Source organism: Pogoniulus pusillus, chromosome 11 (assembly GCF_015220805.1).
Source record: "Pogoniulus pusillus isolate bPogPus1 chromosome 11, bPogPus1.pri, whole genome shotgun sequence".
NCBI classification, from domain to species: domain Eukaryota; kingdom Metazoa; phylum Chordata; class Aves; order Piciformes; family Lybiidae; genus Pogoniulus; species Pogoniulus pusillus.
Window position 1 is genome coordinate 17,296,281 of NC_087274.1, and position 21,588 is coordinate 17,317,868.

Here is a 21,588-nt window from a genome sequence, read left to right on the forward strand (position 1 = left end):
TCCTTCCTTCCTTCCTTCCTTCCTTCCTTCCTTCCTTCCTTCCTTCCTTCCTTCCTTCCTTCCCTCCCTCCCTCCCTCCCTCTCTCCCTCCCTCTTTCTCTTTTTTCTCAGAGTACAGAGCAGAGGAAAGGAATGCAGTGGAGAGAAGGATCAAGATGTTGCCATCTCTCTTTTGTTTTAGGTTTCTTTTTTTTGCCTCACAGTTTGTTTAGGAGTGCTGACTGAAAGATGCATGGATGTGATGCAGAGGGACATGGCTCAGCAGTAGTGGTGGAATTATGAGCTGAAAGTGAGTGGTTGGCCTTGCTGATCTCAAAGGTCTCTTCCAGCCACAACAGTTCTATGGTTCCTTGGCACAGCCATTCAAGAAACGCCAGGCTTGGCCCTTCACAACCTCAGACCAATTCACACTCTGGACCATTCAGGCCTTCACTGCTGCTAATGACTCTGTGAACATTTCCATTCAGGTAGACTCCCAACCTGCCAGGATAGAAACAGCTCATGAGAGTACAAATACAGCCAGAAGCCAGAGGAAAGGCCCAGCTCTCATCTTACTCCATTCCTATCAGTGATCCTGGAGAAGCTTAACAGAGTATAGGACACATCACATACAGTGAACATTCTTTTTAGCAGCTCTGTGGAGAAGGACCTGGCAGTCCTGCTGGGCAACAAGCTCAACCTGAGCCAGCAGTGTGCCCTTGTGGCCGTGAAGGCAAGTGGGATCCTGAGGTGTGGTAGGAAGTGTGTGACCACTGAGGGACATTCTCCTCCCCTATACTCTGCTCTAGGAAGGCCACATCTGGAGTACTGGATCCAGTTCTGAAGTCCTCAGCACTGGGGAGATGTGGACATATTGGAGCAGGCTCAGAGGAGGCCTCGGAAGCGATTCAAGGGTTGGAAGCCTTCTGCTGTGAGGAGAGGTTGAGAGGGTTGGAGTTGTTCAGCCTGGAGAAGAGGTGCCAGGGAGATCGTCTGGTGGCCTTCCAGTGCTTACAGAGGCTTCTCAGAAAGCTGGGGACAGACATTTGAGCAGGGCCTGTTGTGAGAGGACAAGGGGTGATGGTTTGAAACTAGAGGGAGATTTAGACTGGAGAGAAGGAAGAAATGTTTGATGCTGGTTGTTCAGTTGGATGGTAAATGCCACATGTGAGATTTGGCAGAGGATGTCCCTAACTCAGCCACTGCCCCAAAAGCTGGGAACTCGTATCTAGAAGAAGAGTCAATCCCACTCCATTCCTTCACTTTTTGCTGCAATTTCTGTCTGGCAGAGACAGGACCTGAACCAGAATGACCCCTCTTACATCCTGATCAGATGGCAACTGGATGGCACAGGTTGAGATCCTCAGCTGGTATATATTGATGGAGGTCCATGGATTTCCCTGGCTCTGGGCCACTTTACACCAGCCAAAGATCTGTCCCACAGTGTTTGAATCCTTGTAGCTGAGCATTTCCCTGCAGCTTACAATGAGGAAACAATAGCACAGTGCCCATCTGCTGCTATCAAACCACAAGCCAACAGACTTTCCACGGTCATATGTTAGTGCCTGAGTGGCCATGACAGATTTACTACAGGTTTAACATAATAAACTCAGGGTTATGTTTTAGTAGCTCTCTGCCTAGTTAGTGGAGCAGAGTGGAAATGTAATAGGTACAACATGCTAGGCCAGGACTAGGTCTTGTGTCTCAGTACTCTGTGTTTTATTGCTCCTTGTGCTCCTGCTGAACAGGTTTTTGTTGGACTAGCTCAAGATTTTGACCAGGTGAAGGCAAAATCCATCAAGAAATGGTTATTCTTCTGGGGTGCTTGCAGGGCTTCAAATGACAAATCACCTGGGATATGAGCAACCTGCTTCTCTGAGGTGCTAGGATCCTGTCAGCAAAGCATACTTCAGTTATCACAGGTTCATGGAACCCCAACAGGTTGAGGGAGGTTGCAAGAGAGAGCTTGAAAGAGACCTGTGAGAATCATTTAGTCCAACTCCTCTGATAAAGCAGGGTCACCTAAAGTGGCTTGCCCAAGATTGAGCTCAGGCAGGTTTGAAACCTCTCCAGGGAAGGAGACTCCACAGAGACAACCTTTTGTAGAGGAAAAGTGAACTGAATTTGTTTCAGAGCCATGCTTTGGGTTGGAAGGACTTTCCTACATGAACCTCAGTCTTAGTAAGCACAGCATTTGTTTGCTGCTTTACCCATTCACCCAAACAGCCCAGGTGGGTGATGTCCCTTCCTTGCTGTTCAGTTTTCTGTCTGTGGTGCCTAGATCAGAGAAGTGATGACCAATGCCTACTGCATGCCTTGTCACAAGGGACAGGCTGTAATGCCCAGACTAGTTTAATCCCACTGACCTCCATCATGATTTCTTACCTTTTGCAGGTTGATGCTTCCACGAGAGTAAGGTTTGCTTTACTCATGGGCACAAAAAAAATCAGTGACCCCAAAGCCCTTTGTGCCAGCTCTGACACAGAATCACACAGAAACATCCAGGTTGAGAAAAGCCCCTCAGGATCACCAAGTCCAACCTAGAGCCCTGCTCTACAAGATTCACCTTCAACCATAGCCCTAAGCACCACATCCAAACCACCCTTAAACACATCCAGGCTGGGTGACTCCACCACCTCCCTGGGCAGCTCATTCCAGTCCCTGACAAACTTTTTCCTAATGTCCAGTCTAAACCTCTCCAGTCTCAGCTTGAGGCCATTCCCCCTTGTTCTGTCTCCAGTTACCTGTGAGAAGAACCCAGCAGCAGCCTCTCCACGATGTCCCTTCCCGTAGTTGTAATGAGGTTTCCTCTCAGCCTCTTCTTCCTCAAACTAACCATCCCCAGCTCCCTCAGCCACTCCTCATCAGATGTATTCTCTAGGCCCATTCTCCTGCACTTTACCCTTTTCTTTTTTCACCATGGTTGGGATACTTTTTTTTACCACAATTGCCCTTCTGTCTTTTTTTTACTGATACTTACAACTGAGGCGAGAGGAGCACACAAAATCTTTGGCCCACACCATGAGGTTTTGGATGACTGATCTCTGTTCCCAAGCCACCAGGCTCTCTTTGATGAGTGATTTATGTCCAGGAACTCCTGAAAAAAAAAAGATTACCACATGCAAATGCTAACTAACCTTGATCACAGGCAAGGAAAAACTTCATATATGCAGGCCATTAAGTGTTTTCTAAAGAAAATAGTCTTAATCATGAACAGAGCTGGTTTCCAAGAGCCAGGTCTCCATGTTGGGCTGTGCAGCATAGCCTGGGTGCAGTAAGAATAACAGATGTGGTCATCTTCTCTCAGCCCTTTGAGAACAGCAGCACCAAGCCAGTCACACCGATACAGTGTTCCCAGAAAGCCTTGGGATCCAAGGGTGTTATCTCTGAGCAGCTTGTGAGAGTTAGGGTGGGGAATGTTTTCCCATCACATCCAATCTGGGCAATGATACACAGGAGAATGGTGTTAACTGACATTGAGGTGACTTCATTTGCAGTGTGTTTCTCACACTGTCCATGCCTGGTGCCACTGTGTTGGAGTTATTTATTCCAGGCCGGAGTTCCTGCTCTCTGTTCTTTCTCATGGTCATTGATTAGGGAACCAAATCTTATCAGCTGAGCAGGAGAAACTCCAAACACCTTGAAAAAGACTTTTAATAGCTTTGGACCCATTGTGCAGGTAAGAAAGCTGAAGCACAGGGAGGTGAAGTGGTTTGTGCAAAGATTTCTCTGCACCACAGGGACAATTTCCCTTCTGTAACAGAGCTCAGGGTAGATGTGGTGAGAAGTGGGGAAAAACTTTCCTTACGAAACCACAGAGTGAAAGTCAGGAGGAACCTCTGGGGATCACCCAGTCCAACCCTCCTGGTAAAGCAGGGTCACCCACAGCAGCCTTGTCCAGGATCATAATATCCAGGCAGGTTTGGAACCTCTCCAGAGAAGAAGACTCCACAACCTCTCTGGGCAGCCTGCTCCAGGGCTCCAGCACCCTGAAACGAAAAACATTTTTCCTCTGTTGCCCCTTATCCTGTCAGTGGGCACCACATGAGTCTGGTCCCATCCTCTTGATCCTTCAGCTCTTGCTGAGCGTTGCTCAGATCCCCTCTGGGGCTGCTCTTCTCCAGGCTCAACAGACACAAGGCTCTAAGCTTTTACTCTTCACAGAGGTGCTCCAAGTCCCCTCAGCAGCTTCATAGCCTCCACTCTCTCCAGTTGCTCCCTGTCTCTCTTGAACTGGGGAGCCCTGGACTGGACCCAGTCCTCCAGATATGTCTTCACCAGGGCAGAGTAGATGAATAGAAAACACTTTCTTGATCTGCTGGCCACACTTTTCTTAATGCACCCCAGGAGACCCTCGACCTCCTTGGCCACAAAAGCACATTGCTGGCTCATGGTTACAACAAAAAGGAGCTGCCTACAGGGTGGAGCGCAGGAGTTCCTCGTAATCCATACAGACATATTACAAACAGCTGTCCCCTAAACTCAAAGCCCTTTCTTGTAAGATTAATGTAACATTCAACAGCTACAGCAAGTTCTCAACATCCACCAGCAACCATCCAGATGACTACAAGAGCTTCTTCAGCTCTCTGTGGCAATGAGGATGAGGAGCATGGAGGATGTTTCTTGCCCTGAGTTCGGGTGGCTCAATTTTTCTCCCTGTGCCTCTGTACATTGCTCACCAGTGGGCAATAGGTGCAGAGCCCAATGTGGCTTTCCAAAGCTCTGAACATTTCCAAGATAGAGAAACATTTTCCATGCTTGAAACAGAGGGGAAGACCTCCAAACTCATCTCAAACCACAAACCATCAGGGGAAAAAAATCTTAATGCTCTAATTTCATTTTAATAACTGGGAAACATCCTATTGTAGTTGAGACCACAATGTATAGTTTACAGAGTTCTGTAATTTCCATTCCAAAACAAAAAGCCCTGTGCAAGCACAGCAGTTATATTCCTCTTCTCCTTCAAAGAAAAGAACAACCCAAAACATGGAGATCCTTTTGCAAGTGCTGTTCATGTTGACAGCTTTCCACAAAGCCAACATATATTGGACAAAATATATTGATAGAAGCAAATCAATAATTTTCAGGGGCAAAAAGAATGATAACATAATGGCTTGACAGCTCTCAATATTCACTCACAGTCCACCAGAAGTACTGTGTCCAGGTCTGGAGTCCCTTATAAGAAAGATCTGAAGCTGCTGGAAGGTGTCCAGAGAAGGTCCATGAGGATGATCAGCGGTTTGGAGCTGCTCTGTTATGAGGAGAGACTGAGGGAGTTGGGGTTGTTCAGTCTGAAGAGGAGGAGGCTCCCAGAAGACCTTATTGTGGCCTTTCAGTATCTGAAGTGGGCTGTGTCATGGAAGGGAGCAGAGCCCTTTTGGCCTACTGCAGAATTTTCACTTATACACACAATGGTGGCTCAGAGGCCTGCCAGCGAAAAAGCCAAACGAATATTTCCTATCTGCCTGCACTGACGTAGCTGCTGTACCCGCAGCCGTACAGGCCTTGGGACAATCTCCCTCTCGGAGAAACAAAAGACATAAACGTGGCTATGTTTGGGAAAAAAGGTTTGAATTCTCAGACACGGTGACCACTCGACAAACAACTGCTGGAGGCTGACCCCTGGGTGGTTCCATAAGTTGTTTTTGGTAAGAATTAGCCCATTGTATGGATTGATTATAACTCTGTGCCAATCTGTAAGAATAACGTAAAGTAGCCTGCACTGGTGGGTTACACCTCTTCTGAACAGTATAAAAGTGGTGTGCCTGCCTGGATTGAAAGTTAAAACTAGAGCTAGAGCTGTAGCTTGAGCTTTTGCTAGCTTGCTTGCCTGCCTGCCTGCCTCACTCCTGCCGCGGTGACCTCTCCTTCCTGATCGGCCCTGCCCAACTCGCAGAGGCCTGAAACCTGCTTGGGCCCGATCCTGACGAACAAAGGGACACGGCCCAAAACCTCGAACTCTGCTGAACTGAACTACGGAACAGTGAGTAAATCAGAGGAAAGACTCTTCACCTAAAGACTGAGTAACTTGAAAGTTACTGACTTGGGCCCGATCCTGACGAACAAAGGGACACCGCCCAAAACCTCGAACTCTGCTGAACTGAACTATGGGACAGTGAGTAAATCAGAGGGAAGACTCTTTGCCTAAAGACTGAGTAACTTTAAAGTTACTGACTTGGGCTCGATCCTGACGAACAAAGGGACACGGCCCAAAACCTCGAACTCTGCTGAACTGAACTACAGAACAGTGAGTAAATCAGAGGAAAGACTCTTCACCTAAAGACTGAGTAACTTTAAAGTTACTGACTTGGGCCCGATCCTGACGAACAAAGGGACACGGCCCAAAACCTCGAACTTCACTGAACTGAACTACGGAACAGTGAGTAAATCAGAGGAAAGACTCTTTGCCTAAAGACTGAGTAACTTTAAAGACTCGAAAGAACTCTAAAGAAATCGCAGACTCTCCTTTATCTGCTGTTTTCTGAGATGTTATTCTACAACTTCAATCCTAAAAGAACTCAGGTGGGGAATTTAGTTCGGGAGGGGATCTCCGTGTTTGAGCACTAAATCACTTGAAATCCACAAGTGAGCCTCCGCGTATTTTCCCCACAACCTCCCAAACTACCTTCCGTGACAGACTGCAAGAAAGCTGGGCAGGGACTTTTGAGGGTGTCAGGTAGTGATAGGACTGGGGGAAATGGAGCCAAATGCCCCATCCAAACTTTTCTTGAACACCTCCAGAGCCAGTGACTCCACCACCTCCCTGGGCAGCCCATTCCAATGCCAATCACTCTCTCTGGCAAGAGCTTCCTCTGAACATCCAGCCCATACTTCCCCTGGCACAGCTTGAGACTCTGTCCCCTTGTTCTGTTGCTGATTGCCTGGGAGAAGAGTCCAACCCCACCTGGCTACAACCTCCTTTCAGGTAGCTGCAGACAGCAATGAGGTCCCCCCTGAGCCTCCTCTTCTGCAGGCTAAATCTGTAAAGCACACAGCTCACCCTGTGAATTCTTTCTGATGCTTCACTAGGAATTCAAATAGGAATCTGAAGTTTTGGGTTGCCTCTCTTGCAGAAGAGAGATGTGAGTTGACAGTTATGCTTAATATAGAAAGCATAGAGGTACCTGAAAAGAGTTAAACTGCTGAAGTGCTTCTCCAAGTCTCAGCCAGATGTTTCAGAAGGAGCAGTTGGTTGTTGGAAAAGTGCCATCAGCTGCCTGCATGGTTTCTCTTGTCAGCAGTACTTCTCCTTGTTTGTTTTTTTTCCAGTGTGGAAAATTCCCATAAAATGGAACTAGGATAAAGATTTTCCCCAAAAGGTTTGTTGAGCCTTGGCACAGGCTGCCCAGGGCAATGGTGCTCTCACTGTCCGTGGAGAGATTGAAGCCGTGCAGATGTGGTGCTGAGGGACATGGTTTAGTGGTGGCCTGGCAGTGCTGGGTTAACAAATGAACTTGATGATCTGAAAGTCTTCCTCCAGCCAAACCAATTCAGTGACTCCACGACACCTGCCACTTCTGGGTAACCTATTCCACTGCTGCAGCCATTCTCCCTGCTGTTCCCTTCTGTGGGCATGACACTGAGGCCTCCAGAGAGCATCCAATATATCTTTGCACCTTTGTCTCTCTGTTTTCTAATCCCTTGTTTGATCTTGTTTTTCCTGTGCCACCTGCACTAGATTCTATGGTCCTGCTCTGGAAGTGGGGTTGGAATCATAGAATGGTTTAGCTTGAAAGGGACCTCAAAGATCATCCAGTTCCAAACCCCCTGCCATAGGCAGGGACACCTCCCACTAGAACAGGTTGCTCAAGACCTCATCCAACCTGGCCCTGAGCACCTCCAGGGAGGTTGTGGAGCATAGATGTGATCTTTGATCACATTCTCTGCTTCTGTGATTCACAACCTCCCTGGGCAACCTGTGCCAGTGTCTCACCACACTCACTGCAAACAACTTCTTCCTAACATCCAGTTCACATCTCCCCTCTGCCACTTTAAACCCATTCCTCCTCATCCTGGCATTACAAGACCTTCTCAATAGTTCATCCCTAGCACTCCAGTAGCCCACTTCAGATACTGGAAGGTCATTCCAAGGTCTCCTCAAAGCCTTCTCTTCTCCAGGCTGCAGAGCTCCAGCTCTCTCAGCCTGTCCTCATAGCAGAGTTGCTGCAGCATCTTTGTGGCCTTCCTCTGGCTCAAACAGTTCCATGTCCTTCTTGTGTCTGGGGCTTTAGGACTGTACACAGCACATCCAGGACTCCATGATCCATGGAGGTCCCTTCCAACCCCTAACATCCTGGAATCCTGGGATCTCCTTTAGAAATTAGTCTAACACAGAAACAGAGAGGAGGAGACTCTGCAATCATCAGCTCCCTGTGAAGGCTCAGCTCTGCCCAAGACAGCCCTGAGCACGGATCAGCTGGCCCTAAGTGCCTTGCTGACAGGGGGGACGCAGGCTGGGCTGCAGATCTGAGGCAGGACTCGTGCAGCGCTGGAGCCTGGCGCTTGAGCACCGCTCTGCCTTTCTGCTGTCATCCTTCACAGCCTGGTTTTTCTGTTGGGCTTTTTTTCCTCCCTTCCCCCAAGTGAGTTTATGGCACAGCCAGAGGCAGTGATGCGGTGCCAGCACTTTAACAACACTTTCTTACAAATATTTCTCTTTCAGCTTATGGTAAAGGCAGTGTCAGCTCAGATGGAGGGGAAGGGAGAGGCTGGGGAAATCTATTTGTTTTCCCATTTAAGCAAAACCACACATCCTTGTAATTGGAAGTAGGGAGGGCAGCAGCATCCTCTGGCAGTCATGTTCCTCTTAATGTGCTTTTTGTGTGTGTGTGTGTGTGTGCTGGAATTATTTACGTCCTGCTAGTGGGAAATATACAGAGTATGGTGATAGTAGAGAACAGCCTTTAACTTCTGTAATGGGAAATGGTTCCCATTTGTGGCTTGAAAAAACACAAACACCAACCAGCCCTAAAGAAACAAACAGAAAACAAAGGGTTGCATGGTTTGCCTGAACATCTGCAGGATTACATTGGAACTGATGATTGGGGGGGAAAAAAAAAGTTGCTGTTTTCCAAATATTTTACTGCTTTTCCAAGTCCCTGTGGTGTGTGTATGTTGGGGTTGGGTTGGCTGGGGGTGGGGACAGGGTTTCTTTGCTTCCTGAAAAGTTAGTTGCCTAGATGGCTATGGGAAAGCTAAAACTACCAAAGAGATGAGTGTTGACTGTTAGCAATATTCCTCAAGGTGGGGAATCACAGAATCACAGAATGTCAGGGGCTGGAAGAGACCTCCAAAGCTCATCCAGCCCAACCCCCTGCCAGAGCAGGATCTCCTAGAGCAGATCACACAGGAACACATCTAAGTGGGTTTTTAAGGTCTCCAGAGAGGGAGACTCCACAACCCCCCTGGGCAGCCTCTTCCAGAGTTCTGTCACACTTAAGGGAAAAAATTCCTCCTCTTGTTTAAATGAAACTTCCTATGCCTCAGCTTCCACCCAGTGCCCCTTGGCCTGTCACTGGATATCCCCCAGCAGAGCCTGGCTCCAGCCTCCTGCCACTCACCCTGCACATCTTTAGATCCATTGATGAAGTCACCTCTCAGTCTCCTCTTCTCCAAGCAACACAGCCCAGGCTCCCTCAGGTTCTCCTCATAACAGAGATGCTCCCTCAGGTTCTCCTCATAACAGAGATATTCCATTGTCTTCATCATTTTTGTGGCTCTGTGCTGGACTCTTTCAAGCAATTCTATGTCCCTCTTGAACTGGACAGAGTCCTCCAGATGTGGCCTCACCAGGGCAGAGTAGAGGGGCAGGAAATCACAGTATCCTAAGGGTCAGAAGAGACCTCTGGGGATCATCTAGTTCAACCCCACTGCTAAAACAGGCTCACCCACAGCATCTTGCCCAGGATCACGATGCCCAGACAGATTTGGAATCTCTCCAGAAAAGGAGGCTCCACAGCCTCTCTGGGCAGCCTGCTCCAGGGCTCCAGCACCTTTGCAGAAAGAAGTTGTTATCTTGTGTTTAGGTGGAATTGTGTTCTGGTTTGTGCCCTATCACTGAGCCCCACATGCTGAGAAGCGGCAGCCAAGGGCTGAGCACAAATCACCAGGACAGATTTGGGTTGCACATGAGGAACAATTTCTTCCCCGAAAGATTTGTCACTTCCTGGCCCAGGCTGCCCGGGGCAGCAGTGGAGTCCCAGTCTACGGAGGGGTTTCAAAGATGTGGAGATGTGGTGCTGAGGGCCATGGTTTAGAGATGACCTGGAAGTGCTGGAGTAAGGTTTGGGCTTGGTGATCTTAAAGGTCTCTTCCAAAACCAACAGTTGTGTGTGATTTTTGATTTCTACTGCCAAAGATTTCTGTGGTGTTCTTTAATGATTATCACTCACAGGATCATGGATGTCAGGGGTTGGAAGGGACTCAAAGTCCAACCACCCAAAGCAGGACCATACAATCTAGCTCAGGTCACACAGGAACACATCCAGACAGGCCTTGAAAGGCTCCAGAGAAGGAGAAACCACAACCTCTCTGGGGAGCCTGTGCCAGTATTCTGGGACCCTTACAGTCAAGAAGTTCCCCCTTGTGTTGAGCTGGAACCTCCTGTGCTGCAGCTTCCATCCACTGCTCCTTGTCCTATTGCAGGGAGCAAGTGAGCAGAGCCTGTCCCCCCTCCTGACCCCCTGCCCTCAGATACTTATAGACATTTATTAGATCCCCTCTCAGTCTTCTCCAGACTAAGCAGCCCAAGGTCCCTCAGCCTCTCCTCATCAGGCACTGCTCCAGTCTCCTCATCATCTTTGTAGCCCTCAGCTGGACCCTCTCCAGCAGATCCCTGTCCCTCTGAAACTGGGGACCTCCAAACTGAAGGCAGTACTCAAGATGAGCTTTCACCAGGGCAGAGAAGAGGGGGAGGAGAACCTCCCTGGTTCTGCTGGATAGACTCTTCTTAATGCGCCCCAGGATCCCATTGGCCCTCTTGGCCATCAGGGCAAATTGCTGCCCCATGGATGTTATCCAGCAGCACTCCCAGGTCCCTCTCCACAGGGCTACTCTCCAGCAGATCACCTCCTAGTCTGGACTGGTGCAGTTTATTCTTCCTCCCTAAGTGTAGGACTCTGCACTTGTCCTTGTTGAACCTCATTTGGTTCCTCTGTGCCCAGCTCAGTTTGTGCAGGTCTCACTGGATGGCCTTACAGCCTTCAGCTGTCTCAGCCAAACCTCTCAGTTTGGTGTTATCAGCAGCCTTATGTATACACAACGTTGCATTAGGAAACTTAAACTGGTCAAGGTTGAGCTCAGGTCTGCTTGCAGATTGAGCACTGGATCCTCACTTAAAGTAAGAATAGTAGTAGAAAAGGACTTTGCTGTCCCACTCATTAAAGAAGTAGATTTTAACCTAGACTTTTTCATTGGAAAGCAGGAAACAGCTTCCAAAGGAGGCTTTTCTGCACAGGGGAAACTGAGGCATGGTGAGCAAGCTCCTCCACGTTCATTTGAGAGGCCAGAGCTAGAATAAAATGCCATGCTCTGGAGACCAGGCCAGTTTTCAAAATCCAGCACATGCTTCCAGCACAAAGCCCACATAAACACTTCCAGGATGAGGGCAGGAATGCCAACCACATCATCTGCTGATCTGCACTGTAAAGCTCATGTCATCAGGCTTCCTGCATCCAGCTGTGTCAGAAACACCTTCCAGAGAATCAATGGCCTCAAGCTGGAGATTCTTTCCCAAGCAAGGCCAATCTCTCTGGAGTGAGGCTTCAAAGTGACATTGGTCTTTTGGCCACTTTTTGTATGGGAATGTATTTGCCTGTGGCTAAGTGTGCACAGTTCTGGAGCTCCCAACAGCAGAAGGACATGGAACTGTTGGAGCCAGTCCAGAGGAGGCCATGAAGATGTTCAGAGGGCTGCAGCAGCTCTGCTATGAGGACAGGCTATGAGAGTTTGGGCTCTGCAGCCTGGGGAAGAGGCGGCTTTGAGGAGACCTTGGAGTGGCCTTTCAGTGTCTGAAGTGGACTACAGGAGGGCTGTGGAGGGACTATTGAGAAGGGCTTGTAATGCCAGGATGAGGAGGAATGGGTTTAAAGTGGCAGAGGGGAGATGTGAACTGGATGTTAGGAAGACATTGTTTGCAGTGAGGGTGGTGAGACACTGGCACAGGTTGCCCAGGGAGGCAACATTCTGTGATCACATTCTGTGCTTCTGTGCTCCACAACCTCCCTGGAGGTGTTCAAGGCCACACTGGATGAGGCCTTGAGTGACCTGTTCTAGTGGGAGGTGTCCCTGCCTATGGCAGGGGGTTTGGAACTGGATGAGCTTTGAGGTACTTTGCAACCTAAACCATTCTATGGTTCCAAGTGGCAAAGGGACAGATAGTTCCTTTTATAAGCTGCTCAGCATCGCTGCTGCCTTCACTTATACAACAGGTGATGAAAACCCTTGAATTTCAAGATGCAGAGAGATGTGGAAAGCCATCTCCAGCTGCTTCTTCCTGCAAAAAAGGGCAGTGTATTGGTTAAGGTCTTGCAACTATACATCCTCATCTCCATATCTGTGCTCCCTGCATGTCTTTACACCACAGCGGTAGCCAAATCCTTTGCCTCACCCAAAAGGTGAGATCTGAAAGACTCTGGGGACTGTGATGGTCCCGAGGGATCCCAACAGCAAGGCATGGGATCGATGCAGGAGGCACTGCATGACTTCACCTGGGCTGTGCAGAGCTGTGGATTAGGTCTGGTGGCCTGCACCTCTCCAGTTCCACAAGGCTCACCTGTACACCTGCCACGTCAGCAGGTTAGCAAGGCACCTCTCTATCTCTGGGCAGGTATCCCCCATAGAAGTCTGGATTCTAACCCAGCTGAAGTGCCTTGCAGAGCTGCCACCAGTCTTGTCTTCTCCCTCCGTGCCCTGTTGTTGCTGGTGGCAGCAGAGCCATGCTTTTGTTCCCCTCCCATAGCCAGCAGGTAGGGTCCTGGGGACTGCTGACCACCCTTTAGCTCTCGCAGCGCCTCACCGCTCCTGCATCCACCTCCTCGTAACGAGCATTTCAGATGATCTGCTTCTGCTGCCAGGGAAACTGCTGCCTAGCCAATGCCCCTGGGAGCCAGGGCTTGCCAGAGCAGTAGCTTGTGTGAACCTTCCTATTGTTGGAGCCCAGAGCTAACGTGGCCATTGTTACTTATCAGGGGCTGCTGTTTTCCATTACAGCCTGCTGAACACGAACTGGATATGAGCTCTGGGCTACAAGTCGAGCTCCTAGGCCTCAGCGAGCTCTGCTGAGGCTCTGAATTGCTTCCAGCTCCTTCTTAGACGTTGCTCTATATTCAGCAGAGAATCACACTCGCAGGCTCTTCACTTCTCAACTCGTTCCTTGCCAGAGAGTTCAAACCAACCCTACAGTTGTTATCGTTCCACTAGAGCCGAAAGGATTTTCCCTGATGCCTGTGAATTTCTCCGAGCACATCAACAGACATAGAAGGTTTTCCAGGCCAGAACATACACACAAGCTCCATCTCTCTGCAGGCTCTGAAACCAAGATTACACATGGATGGCAAAGTACAGTTCTGAGTTCAAGAATACTTCACGTTCCTGGAGCATCTTCCTTCCTGGGACCAGAGCGAGCCTCATCACCGTTAACCACAGCTGTGGGCAAGCACTCCCCCAAAGATGAGTTTGGAAGCAGATTAGAATCATCCTCACCTGCATCACAGAATGAACCAGGTTGGAAAAGACCTCTGAGATCATCAAGTCCAGCCTATCACCTAACCCTTCTAATTAACTAACCCACAGCACTAAGTGCCTCATCCAATCTGCTCTTAAACACCTCCAGGGATGGGCACTCCACCACCTCCCCAGGCAGCCCATTCCTATGCCAATCACTCTCTCTGGGAAGAACTTCTTCCTAACATCCAGCCTGAACCTGCCCTGGCACAGCTTGAGGCTGTGTCCTCTTGTTCTGTCCCTGTGTGCCTGGCAGAAGAGCCCAACCCCACCTTTGCCTGTCTACTGATTTTCACAGCACTTGGAAAAGCCTCAAGCATTATCAACAGCCTGTAGACAACCACACTGCTGATGCCTTTAAGGTCAAGGGGTCAATTCTAGTCATCAGTACAAACTGAGGGGTGAAGGGATAGAGAGCAGCTCTGTTAAGAAGGGCTTGAGGCTGCTGGTGGATAAAAATCTGGACATCAGCTGGCACTGAGCTCTCCAAGCCCAGAGCCAGCCATGTCCAGCTGCTGCCATCAGTGTGGACAGCAGGAGTAGGGAGAGGATTCTGCCCCTTTGCTCTGCTGAGACCTCACCCACAGTGCTGATGCCAACTCTGGAGTCCTCAGCACAGGAGAGACATCCAGCAGGACAGAGAAGGCCACAAAACACAATCTGAAGGTTGGAATCCAAGGGCTGGAGCCTTCTCTTCTCCAGGCCAAACAACTCCAACTCTCTCAGCCTGTCGTCACAACAGAGGACTTCCAGCTCTTGGATTCTATTTGCATCCCCATGCACAAGATCCATGCTCACAAAATCCTTTTTCTATTGGCAAACCCTATCATGGCACAGCCAGGAATTTCAGCCTAGTCACTGGGCAAGCCCAGTAGGAGAAGATGCCTCAGGACCAGATTCTTTTTCTCTCATATCCTCGTATTCCTACAGGTGTGAGAGCTGTGAGTTTGTATTCCTACAGGTGTGAGTACTCTTCCCAGAAACCCTGGCAAATGGAAAGCTTCTCCTCAGCCAGGCTGATGCTCTTTAAATATAAACACTGCTTGGAGGGTAGGAATGGGGAGACAGCCTGAATGTCAACGACTGGAAATGACCTTTTCCTGCTGAGTCTCATTCAAGTTTGTGGATGCAAGAAAAGCTCTGAAGCCTTGTCCTGCTGAGGCAAGGAAGGCAGAGTGTGTGTGAGCGTAGGTGAGTCCAAGTCTGTGTCCAAACTATCTAGGTGGCACAGAGTCCTGCCTGCAGGCTCCAAGTCTGGGTTTTCTTGATGAGACATGAAGGCACCAGGTTTATGTGTTTCTGTAAGAGAAAAAAGCAGCAGAGAAAGGGTGCTTGCTTTTAGGATTGTTTGGTTTAGTTGAACTCAAAACAAAAAAAAAAAAAAGGAGGGGGGAACCTCTCATGGTAGGAAATGAGGACAGAGTTTATTTCTGGAGCAGAGCACCTTGCCCAGTCCTCGCTCTCAGGGTGGGAAGTGTGGTTCTGCTGCACAGCCTGCAGAGGAGAAAGTAGAAGGAAGAAATGAGCTGAACCGCAGTGGTATGACTCACCCCAGGGAGTTGACCTTGCCCTGAGGAAACAGGAGGACATTCCAGAGTGGCAGTGGTGAAAAACAGTCCCTGTCCCAGAGTAGTCATAGATTGACACACTCACAGGATGGTCTGGATGGGAAGGGATCTTTAAATGTCATCTAGTTCAGCCCTCTTGCAGTCAACAGGGACATCTTTAACAAAGCTAGAAATGGGGAGATTCAGACAGGATGTTGGGAGGAAGTTCTTCAGCATGAGGGTGGTGAGAGACTAGAAGGGATTGCCCAGGGAGGTGGTGGAAGCCTCATCCCTGGTGGTGTTTAAGGCCAGGGTGGATGAGGCTCTGGACAGCCTGATCTAGTGTGAGATGTCCCTGCCCATGGCAGGCGGGCTGGAACTGGATGATCCTTGTGGTCCCTTCCAACCCTGACTGATTCTATGGTTCTATGATTTAACAAGATTAGCTTCTTTCCAATGCCAGAAAGACCAAAGGATGTCAGAAGCTGCCTGCACTGCAGAGATATTCTGGGCTGTAAGACTGTTGTATGTATCTCTGTGTCCAAGGCAGTTCCATCTCCAAGGAGGCAGCACTCATTGGACACTCTCTAGGCACTGGAAAGATCACACTGGAGCCTTCTCTTCTCCAACCTGAACAACCCCAACTCTCACTTGTCCTCACAGCAGAGGGATTCCAGACCTTGGATCATTTTTGTGGCATTCTTCAGACCCACTCTGACAGGTCCACATCCTTAGCTTGCTGAGGATTCCAGAGCAGGACACAGCCCTAGAGACTGAATCTGTAGAGATAAGGAAGAAGAGTAGCTTCGATTTAGGAGGTCAGAGTGTAACAGACTTTTTTGCTCACAGGGTAAGTGAGCAATGAAAAGCTCTAGCTCATCAACTCTATCCTCTTCCTATCATGATCCCTACCCCACAGCTTGTCATCTGCTTCCTCAATTTGTTTCATATCACCAGCCACAAATCAAGACCTTGGTGCTGCACCCCCTTATCCCAACGCATTGCACAGCTCATCTCACCGCGAGTTCCCAAGGTGGTGGGGAGCACCACTCCCATTTTACCAAGAAGGTAAGACTTACCCCAGGTCACCCAGAAGCTTCACAGCTCTGCCAGGAACAAAATCCAATCAGATAAAAGTGTCAAAGAGAGAGAACAGCCAAACTGTGCTCCAGAGCAGCTCTCCAAATGAGGTAACAACCAGGGAGAGACGCCGATGGAGTCTGGCAGAAGGCAGGAGGCTCATGCACCTCCCACTTTGGCAGCAACCAAAAGCTGCTCAGGCTTTTCAGGTCTGCTGGCTGGAGCATTCACCCAGTTCTGCACAGGTTCACAGGAGATATGGGAGGGGGTGTTAGGAGGAGAGGTCCACTCCCTCCTTGAGCATGCCATGCCTTGCCTCCATGCAATCGTAGAAACAAGCAGGTCGGAAGATACTTCCAAGCTCATCCAGTCCAACCTATCACCCAGCCCTATCCAATCAACTAAACCATGGCACTAAGTGCCTCATCCAGGCTTTGCCTGACCATCTCCAGGGACAGTGACTCCACCACCTCCCTGGGCAGCCCATTCCAATGCCAATCACTCTCTGTGGGAAGAACTTCCTCCTAACATCCAGCTTAGACCTCTCCTAGTACAACTTGAGGCTATGTCTCTTTGTTCTGTTACTGGTTGGCTGAGAGAAGACACCAACCCCACCTGGCTACAACCTCCCTTCAAGTAGTTGTAGACAGCAACAAGGTCACTCCTGAGACCATGTTGCTCAGAGCTTAGTTCAATATGCCCTTGAATGTTCCCAGCAATGAGCCATCTGTCACCTTTCTGGGCAACCTGAGCCACTGTTTCTTTCATGACTGAATTCTACCTTGATTTTACCTTTCATTTATTGCCTTTCTCAGTTTGTATCAAAACACAAAGTTTGATTGTGGGAGAACTCAGTGGAAAATCACACTTAAAAAGAAATTCAGTGTGAAGAGGTTGCTGCATGTTTCTAGCACAGGGATCTGAATCAGAAAGCTTCACATATGTGAATAACCCCAAACTACTACAAAACATCAGTGCAATCCTACCTACCACATGCCTGACTTTATTGTGACTGGAAAACAAACAGGTACTGAACCTGGATTGGTTTAATACCAGACAGGTTCAGGGTGGATATTAGGAGGAAGTTCTTCACAGAGAGAGTGATTGGCATTGGAATGGGCTGCAGAGGGAGGTGGTGGAGTCACAGTCCCTGGAGGTGTTCAAGAAAAGACTGCATGGGGCACTTAGTGCTATGGCTTGGTTAACTAGAAGGGTTAGGAGATAGGTTGGACTGGATGAGCTTGGAGGTCTATTCCAACCTGGTTAGTTCTGTGATTGTGTTCAAGCAATGTGTGGCCACAGCACTTTGGGACATGCCTTAATAGCCATAGTGCTATCATGCTGAAGGTTGGGCTTGGTGACCTGGGAAAGCTTTTCCACCCAAAGCAATTCCACGGCAACACAACACTTCTCACCCACGAGTCTCCAGTTCAGCCGGCTCCTCCAACTCATCACAAGTGAGCTGAAAGCAGCAACTAAACACAGAGCAGTAAGGAGACACAGCCAGCACCAGTGGGTGATATTGGAGCGATCTTTGAGTCCTATCCTAGCTAACCGGGGGGCCACCAGGCCCCCCGGCCTTTGAATCACCTCCACCATCACCCAGTGTGCACCATGGGCACTCACCAGTGGCGATCCCGAGGAGGATCCTCTGCCCAAATGGGCAAACTTGGGGCTGCTGCCTTTCCTGGGGCAATTATAAAGGGGAGTGGGCAGGGAGAGCAAAGTGGCCACACCTGGGGTGGGAGGAGACTCCAATAGAAGCCAGGTGTTGTGGGTTTGGGGGAAAAGGAGGGAAATGAGGTGTGGGGTGGTAAAGGCACAGGTGTGGTGGAAGAGGGGAAGTGGCACTGGAAGTAGGGAGATGGAGAGGAAGAGAATGGAGAGGAAAAGGATGGAGATGAAAAGAGGAAGGTGGGGGGAAAGGAAGGAGATGGAAAGAAAAGTAGGAAGATGGGGGAAACTGGAGTTGGAGAGGAAAGGAAAGGAGGGAGGTGGGGGAGAAGTGGGATTAAAAAAAAAAGAAAAAAAAAAAACTGGGCTGTGTTTAAAAAAAGGAAAAAAGGAGACCCTGCTCTGGCAGGGAGTTGTTGGACTAGATGACCTTCTGAGGTCCTTCCAGCCCCTAACATTCTGTGATTCTGTGATTCTTGGCCCCATAAAGTGCCAAGCTCAGCCACACCTTCGCCATCTGCAGCTGATGCCACCCAGGTCTGAGCAGCCCTAATGGCAGATCTGCAGACAGCACAGACAGGTGCCAGGTAACCATCTGGAGCTGCCTGCACGGAGGTACACGTCCCACACACCTCCTTCCTCCCAAAAAGTGGAGATTCTTGGCTGCTGCTTTGCATGTCCTGCCTTATTCATTGTGACTGCCCCTCAGCACACAGCAAATGTGGGACAAGTTGGTTTGTCTCAACATGTAGTAAGAGCACACTGCCTTCACATCACCAACAGCATCTTCTCAGGTAGCACAACCTGACCTCATGCCTACTGCTCTGCTGCCTCTGCTCCTTAGGAACATGTTCTTTACTACGACGTTGGTGGAACACTGACACAGGTTGCCTGGGGAGGTGGTTGAGGCCCCATCACTGGAGATACTCAAAGTGAGGCTGGGCAGGGCTCTGAGCACCCTGATCTAGTTGAGGACTTCAGGGGGGTTGGACAGGATGATCTTTGGGGATCCTTTCCAACCCAGACCATTCTGTGATTCACTCTGGGAGTTTCCAGAGCTTGTCAAAACCGTCAAAGATGATTTTGTGATGTGAGCACAGTGCTCTCACTTAGAATCATAGAATGTCAGGAGCTGGAAGGGACATCAAAAGCTCATCCAGCTCAACTCCTCTGCCAGAGCAGGATCTCCTAGGGCAGATCACACAGCAACACATCCAGGTGGGTTTTAAATATCTCCAGAGAGGGAGACTCTACATCCCTCCTGGGCAGCCTCTTCCAGGGTTCTGGCACTCTTACAGATAAAGAAGTCCCCCTCATGTTTAAATGAAACTTCCTATGCCTCAGCTTCCACCCAGTGCCCCTTGGCCTGTCACTGGGCATCCCCCAGCAGAGCCTGGCTCCAGCCTCTTGCCACTCACCCTGCACATCTTTAGAACCATTGATGAGGTCACCTCTCAGTCTCCTCTTCTCCCAGCAGCACAGCCCCAGCTCCCTCAGCCTCTCCTCATAACAGAGATGTTCCATTGCCTTCATCATCTTTGTATCTCTGTGCTGGACTCTTTCAAGCAGTTCTATATCCCTCTTGAACTGAGGGACCCAGAACTTCTGTCCCAAGGAGTGCCTCAGACTAAACATCTCAGACTCCAGACATCAGCCATACCACCTGCCTTATTTTCCATCCCCAGCTCCCCCCTGCCTCCATAAAGGGCTAACTCATCCCCTGCTGAAAGCCCTCACCAATTCTCCCTTCCTTCCATAATCCTTGAGGCAGCAAGGCATTTGATCTTTCCTCCTTGGAAAGGCCAGAAGGATAATGCTTGGGCCTCTTTGGCCCACATGGTGGAAAAGATCTCACGCCAGATAATCCTATTGTTCCTCAGCCCCTTACCTGCCCCAGCCTGGTGGGGCTTTGCTGCGAGCTCCCAGACGCTCTAAGACGACTGGGGGAGGTGCAGCTCCCTTCCGACGGCTCCAAGCACATTAGTCCTAAATTCTTATACAATCAAAGCTGCCCACGAAATAAAGCCAATGATCTACCTGATTTGGATGTTCTTGGCACACGACAACAGGCAGCAATTTTCCAGCAGAATCGACTTGTTGTAACACAAGGACCCTTTTTTTTTCTCGCCCTCCTGCCAGACTCTGTTAGTAATACTGTGGCACCAGGCCAAGTCCACGCTTGTTTGGAGTTCATCTGAAATCCTCTAGTAAAAGGAGATAGAGGTTCCACATTTCCCTTGAAAGATGGAAAGCTTCAAAAGGCTGTTTGTGGAGGCATCAAGCCGACTGTCTGGGGTCCCAGCCCTGCAGCAATTACCTCATCCTGCTAATGAGGAGCTTGCTTCAGGCTGTCCCCAATGAAGTTCTCATTCTGACTCTGGGGGTTAGAAGAAGAGTTGTTGAGGCAAAGTTGGCCAAACAAGCTCTCGTGCTGGTATCCCTCTTTATCCATCCTCTCAAAGTACAGAGGGATGAATATTAATTTAAATCTGGTCTGATTTTTCCAGCTCAGGATACTCCATCTTTGGGGCAAATGAGCTTCCTACCACAGTCACTTTGCATTTGTCACTTTTTTATTTCTTCCTCTTCTTCTGAGACAGATTTCTTTTTTTTCTTGGCTCTTTTCCAGTGGGGAGAACCAACACAGGCAGCATTTGTAATGCTCTTCCTCCAACAAGCAGTTGGATGATGTAGTGTGTTGAGAAGACTGTGGCCAGCAGGTTGAGGCACATTCTCTGCCCCCTCTACTCAGTTCTAGAGAGGCCACCTCTGAAGTACTGGGTCCAATTCAGAGTTCCCCAGTTCAAGAGAGATGAGGAACTTCTGGAGAGAGTCCATCAGGAGCTACAAAGAGGTCCCTGGAGCAGATCTGGGTGGAGGAAAGGCTGAGAGCCCTGGGACTGAGAGCCTGCAGAAGAGCAGCCCCAGGGGGGATCTGAGCAATGCTGATCAAAAAATAAGAGACAAGGGCAAAGGGGGTGGGGGTAAAAAGATGGGGCTAGACACATTGCACTGGACAGGACAAGGGGCAATGGGCACAAAGTGGAAGCCAGAAGGCTCCAGCTGAACATGAGAAGAAACTTCTTTGCTGTGAGGGTGCTGGAACACTGGAGCAGGCTGCCCAGACTGGTTGCAGAGTCTCCTTCTGTGGAGAGATTCCAAAATCACCTGGACATTGTGATCCTGGGCAAGCTGCTGTGGGTGCCCTGCTTTAGCAGGGGGGTTGGACAGGATGATCCCCAGAGGTCCCTTCCAGCTCCCACTATGCTGGGATTCAGTAATTGAAGGAAAGCAGTTCCAAAATGTGGGTATCACTTCTCGTGGCACAAAAATGGTGCCAGCAGACAGCTCCATTTTCCGTGGAAGCCTTGGAGAAGCTGCGCTCCCTTTCGCAGCAGATTCTGCTTCTCTCCTTTTTGGCTTCCCTACAAACACTCAAGACACCTGGGAGACATCACTTTCCTCAGGCTTTGGCTTGATGTAAGCCCATTACTTCTGGGCTATTAGCAGATGTGAACAAGGTATATGTAAAGCCAACTCAGTAAACAACCCTGCTGGAGCTGCAGCAGAGCACCCTGACTCCAGA

At 49.4% G+C, this 21,588-nt stretch overlaps 1 long non-coding RNA gene across 1 annotated transcript; it reads right to left on the reverse strand.

Annotated features, from left to right (window-relative positions):
- Positions 1 to 12,630: 12,630 nt before the first annotated feature.
- Positions 12,631 to 16,025, reverse strand: LOC135179744 (uncharacterized). Its single transcript, XR_010304102.1, has 4 exons — positions 15,928 to 16,025; positions 15,146 to 15,195; positions 14,796 to 15,000; positions 12,631 to 13,680 (listed from the first exon to the last, which is right to left on the reverse strand). It is a non-coding gene; the product is annotated as an uncharacterized LOC135179744 (long non-coding RNA).
- Positions 16,026 to 21,588: the final 5,563 nt, after the last annotated feature.